The sequence below is a fragment of the Spermophilus citellus genome, assembly GCF_964194105.1.
Source record: "Spermophilus citellus genome assembly, chromosome: 9".
NCBI classification, from domain to species: domain Eukaryota; kingdom Metazoa; phylum Chordata; class Mammalia; order Rodentia; family Sciuridae; genus Spermophilus; species Spermophilus citellus.
This window is the reverse complement of record NC_138191.1, coordinates 51,628,282-51,643,649: the sequence shown is the minus strand read 5'-3', so window position 1 is coordinate 51,643,649 and position 15,368 is coordinate 51,628,282. Positions and strand designations below refer to the sequence as shown.

At 39.4% G+C, this 15,368-nt stretch overlaps 1 pseudogene across 1 annotated transcript; it reads left to right on the top strand.

Moving 5' to 3' along the window:
• The first annotated feature begins 4,539 nt into the window (after window positions 1-4,539).
• Window positions 4,540-15,042, top strand: LOC308655496 (protein FAM50A-like; annotated as a pseudogene). The gene is made up of 3 exons: window positions 4,540-4,774; window positions 6,704-7,030; window positions 14,292-15,042. The product of its transcript is annotated as a protein FAM50A-like (transcript).
• Window positions 15,043-15,368: the final 326 nt, after the last annotated feature.

The window sequence follows — 15,368 nt, the reverse complement described above, 5'->3', positions numbered from 1 at the left end:
GTCATTATAGAACATTAAGGTAGAGGAAAGCAAATTCATTCTAATTTCTTGAGCTGGGACATCTTTGTCTCCATGCTCTCAGACTCTCAGGACTCAAAGTCTTATACCAGTAGATTCACCCTTTACCAAGTTCTCAAGTCTTTTTTTTTTTGCCCCTTTCAATTCTTTATTCATTCAAATTAATACAATTTTACTCTATAGGTTCTTAATGAAGAAAACAACAATCCTTAATGATAGGCACTGCAATGGAGATAATCAATTAACAGCAAGGAATTCTAGATTAATTCACAGAAAACAATTTTAGATTAATTCTGAGCATTGCAAAACACATTTAATCATGACAGGCTAGTGATAGACATGTCCTCTGAATGCTAAGTTCAAAAGTCTCAAGCCTTAGGCTTTATGTCCTGCGGATGCACACTCACTCAGACAGCAGTGATCAAGTCTTTGATCTTGGACTGAGAGTTGAACGATAGTCCTCAGGCATGTGGATTTGAATACTAGCAAGTCTCCTGGTTCTCCAGTTTGCAGAAAGTACATATCAGAACTTCTTACCCTCTATAATCACATGAGCCAATTCCCATTATAAATTAATCACCCCCTTATTTCATTCAATGAGGTACAGGACTGAACACAGGTGAAAAAATATGCATACTGAAAAAAAATAAGACTTGTGCCCCTTTCCCTTTCTTTGAATTCAGAATATCTGCAACCAAGCACACTTGCTTCATCTCTATTTCTGTAAAAATTAGAAAGAAATGTGTTCTTCCATGGCTAAAAACGGTAAAAGTAGATAGTGATTGTTGCAGGAGACCCATAATTTCTGCCTTAAGTACAACATGGAAAGAGTGGAAACCCTTCCTCTCCCCTTGACACAGTTATATCACCAGTCCCATAGAAACTTGGTCCCAAGGCAAAGGCAAACAATTTAAGGTATGGCCTACTTCAAAGGGGCCGCAACAAATTACAGGTTCTTTCATATGGTAGGGAATAAAGAGTGAGTGTAACTCCTGGACCAGTCTCTGTCTCTTCATGACACAATTTTGATTCTCTCCATGAATCAAAGTATACTGTATGTTTATCACCCATCTCCAAAAGAAAGGAGAGAATTCTCTAATTTTGCCCCACCCTAGAACACTAGTGGTAGATTATTAGACTGTGTTTAATAATTTGTCAACATATCAATCTCCATCCATAAAAATTGTGTATGGATTTAAAAAAAAAGTATATCATTAAGTTTTTATAACCTCAACATGAGTTCAACACCTGGAAGCTACTGAATAAATGAATTCAGATCACTGGCAATAAAGTAGTTTGCACATGAGAGTATAAAAAATAGTTTTCACCTGTCTAAAATCTTCTCTTTTAAAAGTATTACATATTATTCATGTTACTCAAAAACATACACATGAGCCATGCAACACACTTGCATTAGGATTTTTAGACGTTCCAATGGTGCTGTGCATGTTCAAGCACAGGTACCAGCTATGCCCCAGGCCAGCAGGTATTTCCACAACTGGCCAGGTCTTCTTTCTTCGTCAATGATATCCTGAAAAGTCCATCTTTTTTCTAAATCAATTCCCTGTTAAAACAAATTAAATAGCAACTAGATGATCTCAAATGATAGTTCTATCTCCTCATAAGATCTAAGGAATGTTGTACATATCTCAGCTCCATAGTAAATCAGCATCAGACTTTCCTCAAATATTGTGCTCTACCAAACAATACAATTTTAAATATCTCACAATATTGTCAATTATAAATTAAAAATAACTAGATTATCATGTTTATGACAATCTTTACATTACCAATTTTTAAATCTATCATATTTTCAATTGAAAATTATTTATCTAAGATTGAACACAAAAAGAATAATCTCAAATTCTAATATTTTTTTGGCTATGGCAAAACTCAAATCAAACAAACTACTAGTGAACTAGTAGCTTTTTAATTGGCAATAATGTCAGAGTCTCATTAGAGTTCAAGATCTAGTGGATGTCTATGTTATCTTCAGTCAGACTATACTTTAACACAAAAAATATAAAATATATAAAACATATTTAAAAGAGTTTTGTTTTACATCTTGACCTATAGTGGAAGTGGTGAAAGTCTGATTATCCCCATGCAATACCTAAAGCAGAAAATAAGTTCTGTTATACATGTATCATAACTTGGAATTTTTGAGGGGAAAGAACCTGGGCCCAGGAATCAGATGGAATCAAATCCTGACCTCCCTAATCCTAACTGAACAACTCCTCTGGGCCTCAGTTTCCTCAAATGTGAAGTAGAAACAATACTAATACCTTCTTTGTATGATTATAAATGACAAGCCAGGTGCAGTGGTGCACACCTGTAATCCCAGGCTGTACTAGAATTTGTGCTTCCCCTGCTTCAGTCTCCCAAGTACAGGTATACCACAGCATCCAGCCATAACACAGAATGTTAAGAGAATATTAAGTGTTGAAGAAAAAAAGGTAGATTTCACAAAAAAACAACAGACATCACAGCTTTGAAATACCAGTTTCAGTTCAAAGTCCTTTACTTTCTACTGGTAATCACAATAGCTAAAAAAGTATGGTGCTTAACATGTCAATAGTTATTCTAAATGCTTTTCTTTTATTAATTACTTTAATCCATACAAGGACCTAAGGCATAGGTCACATTGACACATAATTTTACAGATTGTGTTACATTTTTATGCCCATGACATAAAATAAAAAAAAATAGTAAAAAGAGACTACTTACAGTAAAATGATTCCAGTAATGAACAATTTCCTCAACATTTCTGACAGGTTTCAATAGGAAATGCTTCCTCCATTCATCTCAGTCCATTGTCATTGACCCATCAAGATCTGTGCTGTACATTTTTTAAGAAAGAATGTGCTCAAACAGAAATTGTGATTCATAAATTTCAAAATTATCAAAATGACATCAAGTTAGAAAATCTGGATTATAGTAGAGCTCTGTCCATTGTTACTTTTGTGATGTGGAGGCCACCTAACAGCCCTGAACTCCAATTTATGTGGGAATAATTCCTACAATAAGTAACTATTCAGAGTATTAAATGAGATGATATATACATTGTCACCATAAATTATAAAGAACTGCAGAAATTTAAGTCGGTATTATTACATCCCAATCTGCTAGTGCTTCTTCTTCAACATTTCTCCTTCTTTCTGCTTATAACCTCATCTTATAACTTCTTTTCATTGCTAATCTCTATAGCAATAGAGTCATGCTGACAAATACCCTTTGTTGTTGCAGATCTTAAAAGACAATTTCCATTTTTATGGATCTAAAATATCTAATATCCAAAATTTCAAAAGAAATATACATAGCCATAGAATTATAATTCCCATTGAAATGATACTGTTCAAGCCAATTTGATGAATTTTTAAAATTGCCATCAGAGCCAGCACAATGGCACAAGCCCATAATCCCAGTGGATTGGAAGGCTGAGGCAGAGGGATTGCTAGTTCAAAGCCAGACTCAGAGAGACCTTGTCTCTAAATAAAACATAAAAAATGGCTGGAAATATAGTTCAATGGTTAAGCACCCCTAGGTTCAATCATGAGTACCTCAGTAGAAAAAAACAATTTGCATCAAAGAATTTCTCAAATAACTAAACGAAATTAAGAATTTGAAGAAAGCGAGATACATTGCTTTACTAATTTTGGTTTCAAATTCTTGCCTCAGCCATCTCTGTCCTCATTTTTTTTCAGGGATTATTACTAATCCTAAAGCATCTCCTCAAGCCACCAGTTCAATTCCTAACACTCATTCTCAGGCCCCAAGTCATCCCAATTCTTCCCAAAACATGAGTGCTCAAGCAGTTTCATCATAAATAAATAAAAACAAAAAGACTCTTGTCCCCACCTTCCCCACTATCACTCTGTTTCTGTCTCTGTCCTTGCAACAACACTTCATCAACAGTTACCTCCCTTGTCTCCAATCTCTCCTTGCCATTTTTGAACCCACTAAGATCTTACCACCATTACTCCACGAATGGCTTCCACAGGGATAAATCCAGTGGTCTATTCCCTGTCCTTGTCTTAGCTTATCAGAGTCATTTGGCAGAGAGAACTATCTCCTCCCAAACTGTCATCTGTATTTGGCTTCCAGAACAGTCCAGGTAAATCACAGTCCAGGTAAGTTCTGCAGGCAGCTAACCTAAGCTGTAGCAGCAGAAACAGCAACAGCTCAGAAGTCTCGTCTGTTTCTCAGCTGAAGTTTTGTCCGGTTTTCAGCAACACTGGAAGATTTTCCCTCCCTCGTCCTAACCAGCACTGGGATGATGGCAGGAACTCCAGCAGTGATGCTAAAGAAAATCCTGTAGTATTCCACTAAGAAAACAACCTTCTGAACAATTTAGTATATTATCTCAAGGTTTTTTACATTTGAAATAAGCCTTAATAGTGCTCATTACTCATTAGCTTCCAGGTGTGGAAGAACCATTGTAGTTACTGGCCTTGGAAATGATCAAACTTCAGGGATGCGGGCTGGGCCTTATTCCACCTGCAGCATCCTGGGCAGCCCCAGATGGCCCTGGGGAGAGTCCCGGGAGTGTTCCAGACTCAAACTGTCACTGGGCACAGGGAGCAAGAGCCGGTGAGACTGTGCCTCCAGGTTAGGTTTCTATCTGGGCTCTCGCAGTGGCATCCCGTTCCCCGGGCAGGGGGTGGGGAAGAGCCGCTGCCACCATTTGGAAAGTCCTTGCTGTGCCATGACCAGCTCACACACGTGGCAGCCACCACACTGATTCATGCACCCTCTGGTAATGAAAAGTATTCAGTAATAGCCTTTTGCTGCAACATTTTTTTCTGATAATCTTTCCTCCTCTGAACTTTCTTCTTTCTGACTAGAGTTCCTGGGCTTCCATCAACACATGCCCTAACTATTCTTGGTTCCACTGGGGTGCCTTCTTCCCTTAGTAATTTACTTAACACCCCTTCCATATTTTCGTCAAAAAGATAATAAAATACACTGAGACAAAACAAGACACAAACATACTGTATCAATCTTCTCCATTTTCTCAAAATGACCATTTTTCCTCTCGCCCTATCTGCGTAGGGATGAGCAGATTTGCTCCCGTCTTATCTATGGACAGGCAGCTTTTGTTTTCATCACTTACCCCGAGTGTCCCAGGGCTCCCCGTACAGGACACCATCTGCCACAGCCCGGCTGCAGCAAAATAACCGGGGGGTGATGAGCAACTTGTGTACATTGATACAGCAGAAGTGGGAGCCATTTATTGTAGCACAGGAGGGGTGTATATACATTACACACAGCTTATCTTAACTAACATAAACTAGATACTGCAGTCAACCAATAAGTAATCTCCACATTTAATGCCTCGCTGATGTTACTTCACAAACCACTCCCTCTGGCAAAATGCCAGGCGCCATCCTGACTTGTTTACAGACTCTAACATCCCTGTCTCTTAACACTGGAAAATATTAGGACTCAGTATACTGTATTCTCTCCCCCTGGACTTCTCTCCCAGTCTCATGGCTTTAAAGACTTTCTGAAAGCTGTTGGCTCCAACCCCTCCCAGTCAGCTACAAGCCACCTCCTCTCTAGCTAGGGTGTTTCTTTGAACTCCAGATTACTAGTTCAAATTGCCTACTTGACATTTTTACTTAGATGTCAGATTAGCATCTGAAACTTAACAAAAACAAAACTAGATTCTGATATGCACTCTGTCCTAACCCAGTTTCTCTCACAATCTTGTCCATCCCACTACATGGCAGCCCCAGTTTTCTAAGTGCTCATATCAAAACTCCTGACTACCCTCTTTTGTATCATACACATGCCCCAGAAGAAAATCCTGTCACCATTTCAAAATATATCAATAATCCAAACAGTTCTTACTTCTTCCACCCTAGTACAAGCCACCCTCAAATTTTGTCTGTGCTGTAAAATTATCCTAATTGCTCTCCTTGATTTCATCCTTACCCTAGCTACTCTCACTACACCACCAAGATTGAGGGTGTTACAACTTAAGTTATATCATGTCACACACTTGTTTAAAACATCCAATAATATATCAGTAAAAGTCCAAGTCCTCACAATTTCCTGCAAGACCTCATGTGATCTAGCCTGTTACCTCTTTAATCACACACCTCTTGGCATCCTCTTTCTCATTCACTCTATTCCAAACTCTCTTCAGGCCCTACCTCTTCCTATTTATTTTTCTGGAAAGCTTTTCCCCAGGATTCATCAAGTCTTCCATATCACTACTTTCAGATATACTCAAATGTCACCTTCAAGGTCTTCTTTATTTACCATGGGTAAACTGTAGTTTCTACCTCAACACACACACACACACACACACACACACACACACACACACACACACATCTTGAGCTGTTGGTTCCAACCCCTCCCTGTAGGCTATAAGCCACCTCCTCTCTCTACATCATGTGCAACATGTCCTTCTCTGACAGATATTCTTCCTCGAAGCTCACCTATCCTTAAAAAAATAAATAACATTTAGACTTGCTCATTTATTCTCTTTCTTTATCTCAATATTTCTAAATCAATAAACCACAATAACAGACCTCACTTCCTCACCTCCCTTTCTTTCAAAAAAGCCCTCTGCAGTCTGATGTAGCCCTTTGTCACACTGCTGAAACTGCTTTCACTGAGAAATCTCCCAATGGACGTTTTTCAGCATTGATCCCTTCTGTTAAAAAAAATCTAGGATTTAGCAGGGCTGCTGTCACAGTTGTTGCCGCCGTCGCCACCTCTGCTGCCACCAAAGCTCAGTACAAGGGCACCCCAAGCGAGGCAGGATGCACCAAAAATCTTATGAAGAAATGGGAAGAGCAGCGGGAGCAGATGGAACAGAGGAAGCAGCAGATCACAGAAGAGAATGTAATAAAATCCAACATTGACAAGAAGTTCTCTGCACACTACGATGCTGTGAAGGCAGAACTCAAGTCCAGCACCGTCTTGTGACCCAGAATGTCATGCTAGCCTAACAGGAAGCACTGGTGAAGGAGCAGGAGAAGCAGCTGGCCAAGAGGGAGTAGTCTGTTGAGAGCCACGGCAGAGTCTGTATGGCCCCTGGCATTTTACCAACAGTATTGGTTGACAGGCGAGGCATTAATATCCGACTTGGCCGCTACTTTTGAGTTCTCAAGCTACTTTGGAGTTCTCATGGGGATTCCCGGGGATTCCCCAAGAGTTCCCATTGGTTGGGGAAGTGCAGGAGGAGGGATTTCTGGGAGAGATATTTCCAGCTGTGGGTTCCTGGACGAGCGCGTAGTGTTAGAAAGAATTCCCCAGGAACGTGTGTGAAGTGTTTTCTTGCAGTTCAAAAATAAAGTTTGTTCCTGCTTCAGTGGCTCATGATTTTTGCCCAGCCAGACTGCGGCATTTGGTGGCCCATATGGGGAACGTCTGAAGCTTGGGGGTAAGTAAAATTGCTTGCCCCTAAGGGAAGGCTAGAGAATGGGTGACCATTTTAAAAAACAATGTGTTCTTGTTTTGATTTGTTTTGTTTTTGTTTCAAGCTGCCTATCCCTAGAACTTTCTCAGGCAGACTGGGAAAAATGGTTGGCTCAAGGTTTGAAGTTGTTTGCCCCTGAGGAAGAGATAGAAATAGAGCCCAAATGCACATGCCAAGAAAATAGGAAAATTGATACAATGATTGTTTTGTTCCATTTTTGTTTCATTCTGTTTCAGTTTTGATTTTGTTATCTTATTGGGTTGCATTATCTTTATATCAGATTAGAAATTAGTAAAAAACAAACTGAAAGACTGTTAAGTAAATTGTTAGAGGTTCAGATCAAGGAGAAAGACATTTTATATCAAGCAAATGAGAAGGTCTCTCAAGCTAGTCAGACAGAGGAAGAAAATTTAAAGGAAGAAAGCTTAGAGGAGAAATAGCTATTAGGGAAAAAGCTACAACAGGAGGCTGCTACTAACACCGTTCTATCACCAGAGGGCTTAATTCAACCAACAGCTCCACCTATGGAGATAGCTGAGTGGCCCTCAACCCCCGTAGTTGATAGATGGGATCCTGAGACAGGACCTCAAAGATTAGCATGCCCTGTACTTGAGCAGGCAGGAGTGCAGCGAATTTGCCGCACTTTAGATTTCAAAACAGTGAAACAGTTAAAGGAGGCTGTAACAACCTATGGTCCTCAAGCACCCTTCACTGTAAGGATGGTCGAATCCATTACCAACTTGGACATGACGCCAGCAGATTGGGCTAGTATGCGTAAATCTGTGGTAAATGGAGTACAATATTTGTTATAGAAGGTTGCCAATGAGGAATTTTGCATGGAGACGGCTAGGCAAAATGCAGCAGCTGGTTATCCTCAAAGAAATCTAGGTATGTTGTTAGGAAAATGACCTTATGAGGGTCAACGGCAACAAATTGAATATGATCCTGCTATATATGCACAAATTGCTGCAGATGCAGTTAGGGCATGGAAGACTTTACAAGGTCATAGAGATTTGCAAGGTCAATTATCTAAGGTAATACAGGGAGCTAATGAACCTTACGCTGAAATTGTAAATAGGCTTATTCAAACAGCTACCAGAGTTTTGGGGGATACAGAACAAGCAATGCAATTAATAAAACAATTGTCTTATGAGCAAGAAAATCGTTGGTGCAGAGAGGTCATTAAACCATGGAAACATGGAGATTTAAACACATATATTAAATTATGTAGAGACATTAATGAACAAGGGCAAGTCTTGGCAACTGCAGTACAACAGGCTTTAGATGCCAGGCCAAAAACATGCTACAATTGTAAATAAACAGGACATTTTAAAAGGAATTGCCCCATAGGAGGAGGGTTTAACAAAGCTAGGTATCAAAGGAGTAGAATTCCGGGTATTTGCCCACGATGCCATAGAGGGAGACATTGGGCTAATTAATGCCATTCTCAAACCACCATAGAGGGTACTCTGTTATCAAAAAATGGACAAGGACCAGGTGTTTGCCCACGATATCATGGAGAAAGGCATAAGACTCCATTGCCAAAAAATGGACAGGGGGGCCCAATGCTCCGGGGCCCATGACCACAAATATACGGGGCACTGGAGGAACCCAGTAACACGATGGAGGAACCCAGTAACACCATCAAGGTAGTACCCAGGACACATTATCCATCAGATCTCTTATCAGATGAACCAGAGGGAGTGCAGGGTTGGACACCTGGGCCTCCGCCAGAGCAGTACTAACTCCAGAGATGGGAGTTCAAATCATTCCCACAGGAGTAGAAGGACCTCTTCCCCAAGGAACAGTAGGCTTATTGTTAGAATGCAGTTCTTCTACTCTAAAAGGACTTATGATAAGTCCCGGGGTAATTGATCCCGATTATGAAGGTGAAATAAAAATTACAGCTAGTTCTCCAAAGGGTATATCAGTAATTTCACCAGGAGATAGAATAGCAAAGTTATTAATAATACCCAGCCTACATGATAAATTTTCCAGTAGTAGTATAGAAAGAGGTTCCAGGGTGTTAGGCTCCACAGGTGTAGATTGGGCTATGCTGTATTTAAATTTAGATTCTCACCCAATGCTAAAACTTAATATTCAAGGACATGAATTTAATGGGCTACTGGATACAGGTGAAGACCGTAGCATCATATCTTGTCAAGAATGGCCAAAACATTGGCCCTTACAACAAGCCACTCAAACGCTTTGAGGCCTAGGAGTGGCAACTAATCCCCATAGAAGTGCAATGGTATTAGATTGTAAGGATCCTGAAGGATGTGAAGGAACTATACAGCCATATGTATTGGATCATCTTCCTATAAATTTATGGGGATGAGATGTCCTGGATCAATTAGGTTTGACATTAACAAATAACATCAATCCAAATGCGCCCACTATTAGGGCTAGACAAGGTTTCAGGAAAGAAAAAAGATTAGCAGAACAAGTTATAGCAGCACCAATTCAAATAGATCAAGGAATAAATAGACATGGACTGGGTTTTCAGAAGGGGTCACTGAGGCAATAAAAATTACTTGGAAATCAGATAGACCAGTATGGGTTCCTCAGTGGCCCCTGACTAAAGAAAAGATAAAAGCAGCCCATGACCTGGTCAAACAACAATTAGCGGAGGGACATATACAACCTTCTGTATCTCCCTATAATACTCCCATTTTTGACATTAAAAAGAAATCTGATAACTGGAGATTATTGCAAGATTTAAGAGCCATTAATAATGAGATGGTTATTATGGGACCTGCTCAATCGGGGATTCCTCAATTGCCTGCTTTGCCAAAAACCTGGTACGTTTTAGCTATAGATATTAAAGATTGTTTTTTTTTTTCAATTCCAATTCATCCTGAGGATAGTCCACGTTTTGCATTTACTATCCCTGCACTGAATCATGAAGGTCCTGATCAGAGATATGAATGGAAAGAACTCCCTCAAGGGATGGCTAACAGCCCAACTATGTGTCAAATTTATGTTAACAAAGCAATCAAGCCACTTAGAAATCAAAATTCTGAAATACAAATATTTCACTATATGGATGATGCATTGTTAGCACACAAAGATAAAAACACATTGCGAGAATGTTATGCCACACTTACAAATTTATTAAAAAAATTATAATCTAGAGATAGCAATAGATAAAGTACAATTAAATTTTCCAATTAATTATTTAGGAGTTCTATTATCCTCAACCATGGTCTATCCACCAAAATTTCAAATACGAGTAGATCAACTCAAACCACTTAACGACCTTCAAAAGTTATTAGGACACATAAATTGGATAAGGCCTTATCTAGGCATACCAACAGGAGAGTTGGGACCTTTATTTGATATCCTAAAAGGTCCATCAGATCCAAATTCACCCCGCATGTTAACGCCTGAAGCAAGAAAGGCATTAAAAATTATTGAAACATATATGGAAAATATGCATTTGTATAGAATTGATATAACTTTGCCTTTATTATTTATTATAATACCAACAAAAAATATTCCTACAGGAGTATTTTGGCAAGAAGGTCCATTATTGTGGATACATTTATCTTATTCTCCTAACACAATTCTTACTAGGTATCCTGAGGCTGTAGGACAATTAATACTCAAAGGAATAAAAGCAGAAAAGGGAGTGTTTGGGATTTCTCCCAATAAAATTATTACTCCATATACTATGGATCTGAATTGATGAGTTAGCTAATGAGTTAAATACTTGGGCAATAATCATGTGTAAATCTAATGTTTCATTTGATAATCACTTACCATCTAATCCTTTGTTGTCTTTTTGGTCTTCGTGTCCTATAGTTTTTCCAAAAATGACAAGAAAAACCCCTATCATGAATGCTCCAAATGTATTAACTGATGGGTCAAATAATGGTACAGCAGCAGTAGTTACCCCTGATCAAACTTTTACATTTTTCTATCCAAACAATCAGCTCAAAAGGTAGAGCTTAATGTAGTTTTACAAGCTTTTATGATGTTTAAAGATTCTGTATGTAATTTATTTTCTGATAGTCAGTATATAGTTAATGCTATAGTATCCCTTGAAGATGCTGGTAGGATGTCCCCTTCCTCTACTGTTTTCTCTTTGTTTTCCACTGTACAAAGTCTAATCTGGGACATAAAAGATCCATTCTTTATAGGACATATCAGAGCACATACAGGATTGCCTGGAGCCCTTAGTTTGGGCAATGATTTAGCAGATAAATCTACATATGACATACATATTTTCTCTACACTAGAAGAAGCTACAAATTTTCATAAAAGGTTCCATGTCAATGCAAATACTTTACAAAAGTGTTTTAAAATAACTAAGGAACAAGCTAGACAAATAATAAAATGATGTCAAAATTGTGTGACCTTTTTACCACAAGTTAATCTTGGAGTCAATCCTAGAGGACTGATACCTAACCATATTTGGCAGATGGACATCACACACTTGTCAGAATTTGGAAAATTAAAATATTTGCATGTTACAGTTGATACTTCTTCCGGATTTTTGATGGGCTCCCTTCATCCTGGAGAAAAAAACTAAAGATGTTATAGCTCATTGCTTACAAAATTTTGCCACTGTGGGCATTCCAAAACAGTTAAAATCAGATAATGGTCCTGGTTATACTTCTACCTCTTTTAAACAATTTTGCTCATCATTTGGCATTACTCATATAACAGGAATCCCATATAATCCTCAGGGACAAGGCATAGTTGAAAGAGCTCATCAAACTATTAAAATGTACTTATTAAAGCAAAAAGAGGGAATTGGAAAGGGGTTTATATCCCCCAAAGATAAACTTTAAATAACCCTTTTTACTCTAAACTTTTAAAATTTGGATTCATCAGGACTTAGTGCTGCGGAAAGGCATATGTGTCCAAAAAATGTACATAAGCCTAAGGTACTTTGGAAGGATATTCTAACAGGACAATTGAAAGGTTGTGACCCAGTGATTGTCTGGAGTCAGGGTTCTGTTTGTGTGTTTCCACAGGGAGAACAGCAGCCGATTTGGATTCCAGAGAAACTAACCAAAGCGAATTCTACAGACAAAAAAAAAGGTGATTTGACTTAAATCCATAACCGCTGATATCCAGAGCTCCAGTTTGGCTATTCTTACATCTGCAACAGTGATTAACCAGGATGCTTTTTTCAATATTTATTTTATTATTGCCTTTTCCCACATCATAAAGTTCTATTTTATTTTTGAGCTCATACAGACCTAGGTTAATGTTTTTCTGATCAGTTTCATTTTTTGACTGTGGAGTTTTTAACATTGCAATGGAGATTTCACCTTGGTGAAGCTACAAGGCCTTTACTATTGTCTTATGTGTTGTATGTTATGTGTGAACACTTCTGTTTTGTGTTGTATGTCTGTATGTGCCTATGTTCATATATCATATATGAGGAGCGCTCATGAATAAATGGATCCAAATTTTTTTTATAATATCCGTTTTTTTTAAGAGAGAGAGAGAGAGAGAGAGAGAGAGAGAGAGAGAGAGAGAATTTTTTTTTAATATTTATTTTTTAGTTCTTGGCAGACACAACATCTTTGTATGTGGTGCTGAGGATTGAACCTGGGCTGCATGCATGCCAGACGAGCATGCTACCACTTGAGCCACATCCCTAGCCCCCAAATTTTTTTATTCACGTGATTTTAACGGTTTAATTTAGATTGGGTAAACAGCTGTTGAAAATTGTTTTAATATGTGAACAAATAAGGAGGTTAACAGATCTATTTATTTACTTTCACCTTTCCTTTTCATTATATTTAATAATTCTGTTCAGGATAATGTAAATTGTTCAAAAATTTGTTTTCTTAGTGCCTGTTGGAATGTTACATATTTTTTTTAGCATCATTGCCAGAATTCCTATCTTCATCCCAGTGCCAGTGAAGACAAAGATAAAACCAAACTACAGCTTCTTCGATAGTTATCACAACAAACTGTATAAACTGATGCACCAAAGAATAATAACTCAACAAGTAATGCTCAATCAAGGAGTCAACTTACTTTGGGAGGAAATGGACATATTGACAGATTCTTCTGCTTTGAACTGCTTGCAGAACTTGCCTGGACTATGTATCACTTGTATGCATTGTGAACTATCTGTTGGTGCAGCGAATTGTGGTAGTGTTGGAGTATTTTTGCTGATGGTGTCACCGGTGGTACAATTTTTCAAAGGAGCCCTCAATTGGCTTAGTGTCATGGCATTTTGTATCCTCCTCCCTTCTACTAGTGATGGTCCAAAATTTGGGGGCCAACAGAGGTGAGGCAAAGAAACTCACCCCCCCCCACACTGGTGCAAAGGCCTATCCACAAGTATGGCTGTATGCTGGACCGGTAGTCAGTGATGGGTATGATCCAATTGCAGTGGTACCAACCTAAGACAGGAGGCTGACGCCTAGAGGTCAGCTCATCCGATGATGGGTAAGGACCATATGTTGAATTGGACAACCTAACAGGCACGGTCCCTAAGCCACATTGCTTGTTGTTTAATTATACAGAAGGGGGGAGATGCTGAGAGCCATGGCCGAGTCTGTATGGCCCCTGGCATTTTACCAACACTATTGGTTGACAGGCAAGGCATTACTATCTACCTCGGCCGCTACTTTTGAGTTCTCAAGCTACTTTGGAGTTCTCGTGGGGATTCCCTGAGAGTTCCCATTGGTTGGGGAAGTGCAGGAGGAGGGATTTCCAGGAGAGATATTTCCAGCTGCGGGTTCCTGGATGAGCCACGTGGCATTAGGGAGAATTCCCTGGGAGCATGTGTGAAGTGTTTTCTTACAGTTCAAAAATAAAGTTTGTTCCTGCTTCAGTGGCTCATGATTTGTGCCCAGCCAGACTGCAGCAGTAGTCAAAGGAGCTGCAGCTGAATCTGGAGAAGCTGTGAGAAAAGAGCACAAGAAGGAGGGCAAGCAGAAGATCTCTAGCCTGCCCTTCACCTTGGAGGAAGAAGAGGAGGGAGGCGAAAAGGAGGATGATGTGGCCATGCATGAGGAGGAGCTGGAAAGGGAAGAGATCACCACAAAGAGAAGGAAATTGGGGAAGAACCCAGTTGTGGACACCAGCTTCTTGCCTGACCAAGACAGGGAGGAGGAGGAAAATTGTCTCTGGGAAGAGCTGTAGCAGGAGTGAGAAGCCAAGCAGGAGAAGATTAAGAGTGAAGAGATTGAAATCACCTTCACTTACTGGGTTGGCTCTGGACACCATCAGACAGTCAAAATGAAAAAGGGCAATACAATGCAGCAGTTCCTCCAGAAGGCACTTGAGACCCTGCGTGAAGACTTCAGTGAGCTCAGGTCAGCAGGGGTGGAGCAGCTCATGTACATCAAGGAGGACTAATCATTCCCTATCATCACAGTTTCTGTGACTTCATCTTTACCAAGGCACGTGGGAAGCATTGGCCACTCTTTAACTTTGATCTTCATGATGATGGGTGGCTACTCAGTGATGCCACTGTGGAGAAGTATGAGTCTCATACAGGAAAAGTGGTGCTGAGGAGCTGGTATGAGAAAAACAAGCACATCTTCCCTGCCATCCATTGGGAGCCCTATAACCCTGAAAAGAAGTGGGACAAGTATACGATCCGGATCCGGTGAACATCTAGAAAGTGTTTTGGTCTCGGCTGTCCCTGGTGCACGCCTATGTCTCCAGAACTCAAAGGTCTGATTCCCCTGCGACTGTGCGTTGTGTGCTAGGAGGATGGTAGCCACTCATCCCCTGGAACTGTTATTGCTTTTTTCTTTTACAATAAATAAGTGCTCATGTTAAAAAAAAAGATCTAAATAAATGAAGATGTAATGTTTATGAGAGAAAATTTAATATTATAAATTTGCCAATTCACCAATAAATCATTCTACACATTTAATAAATTATAATCAAAATCCAAAAAGGGAGTATATGTGTGTATATGCTTATGTGTATG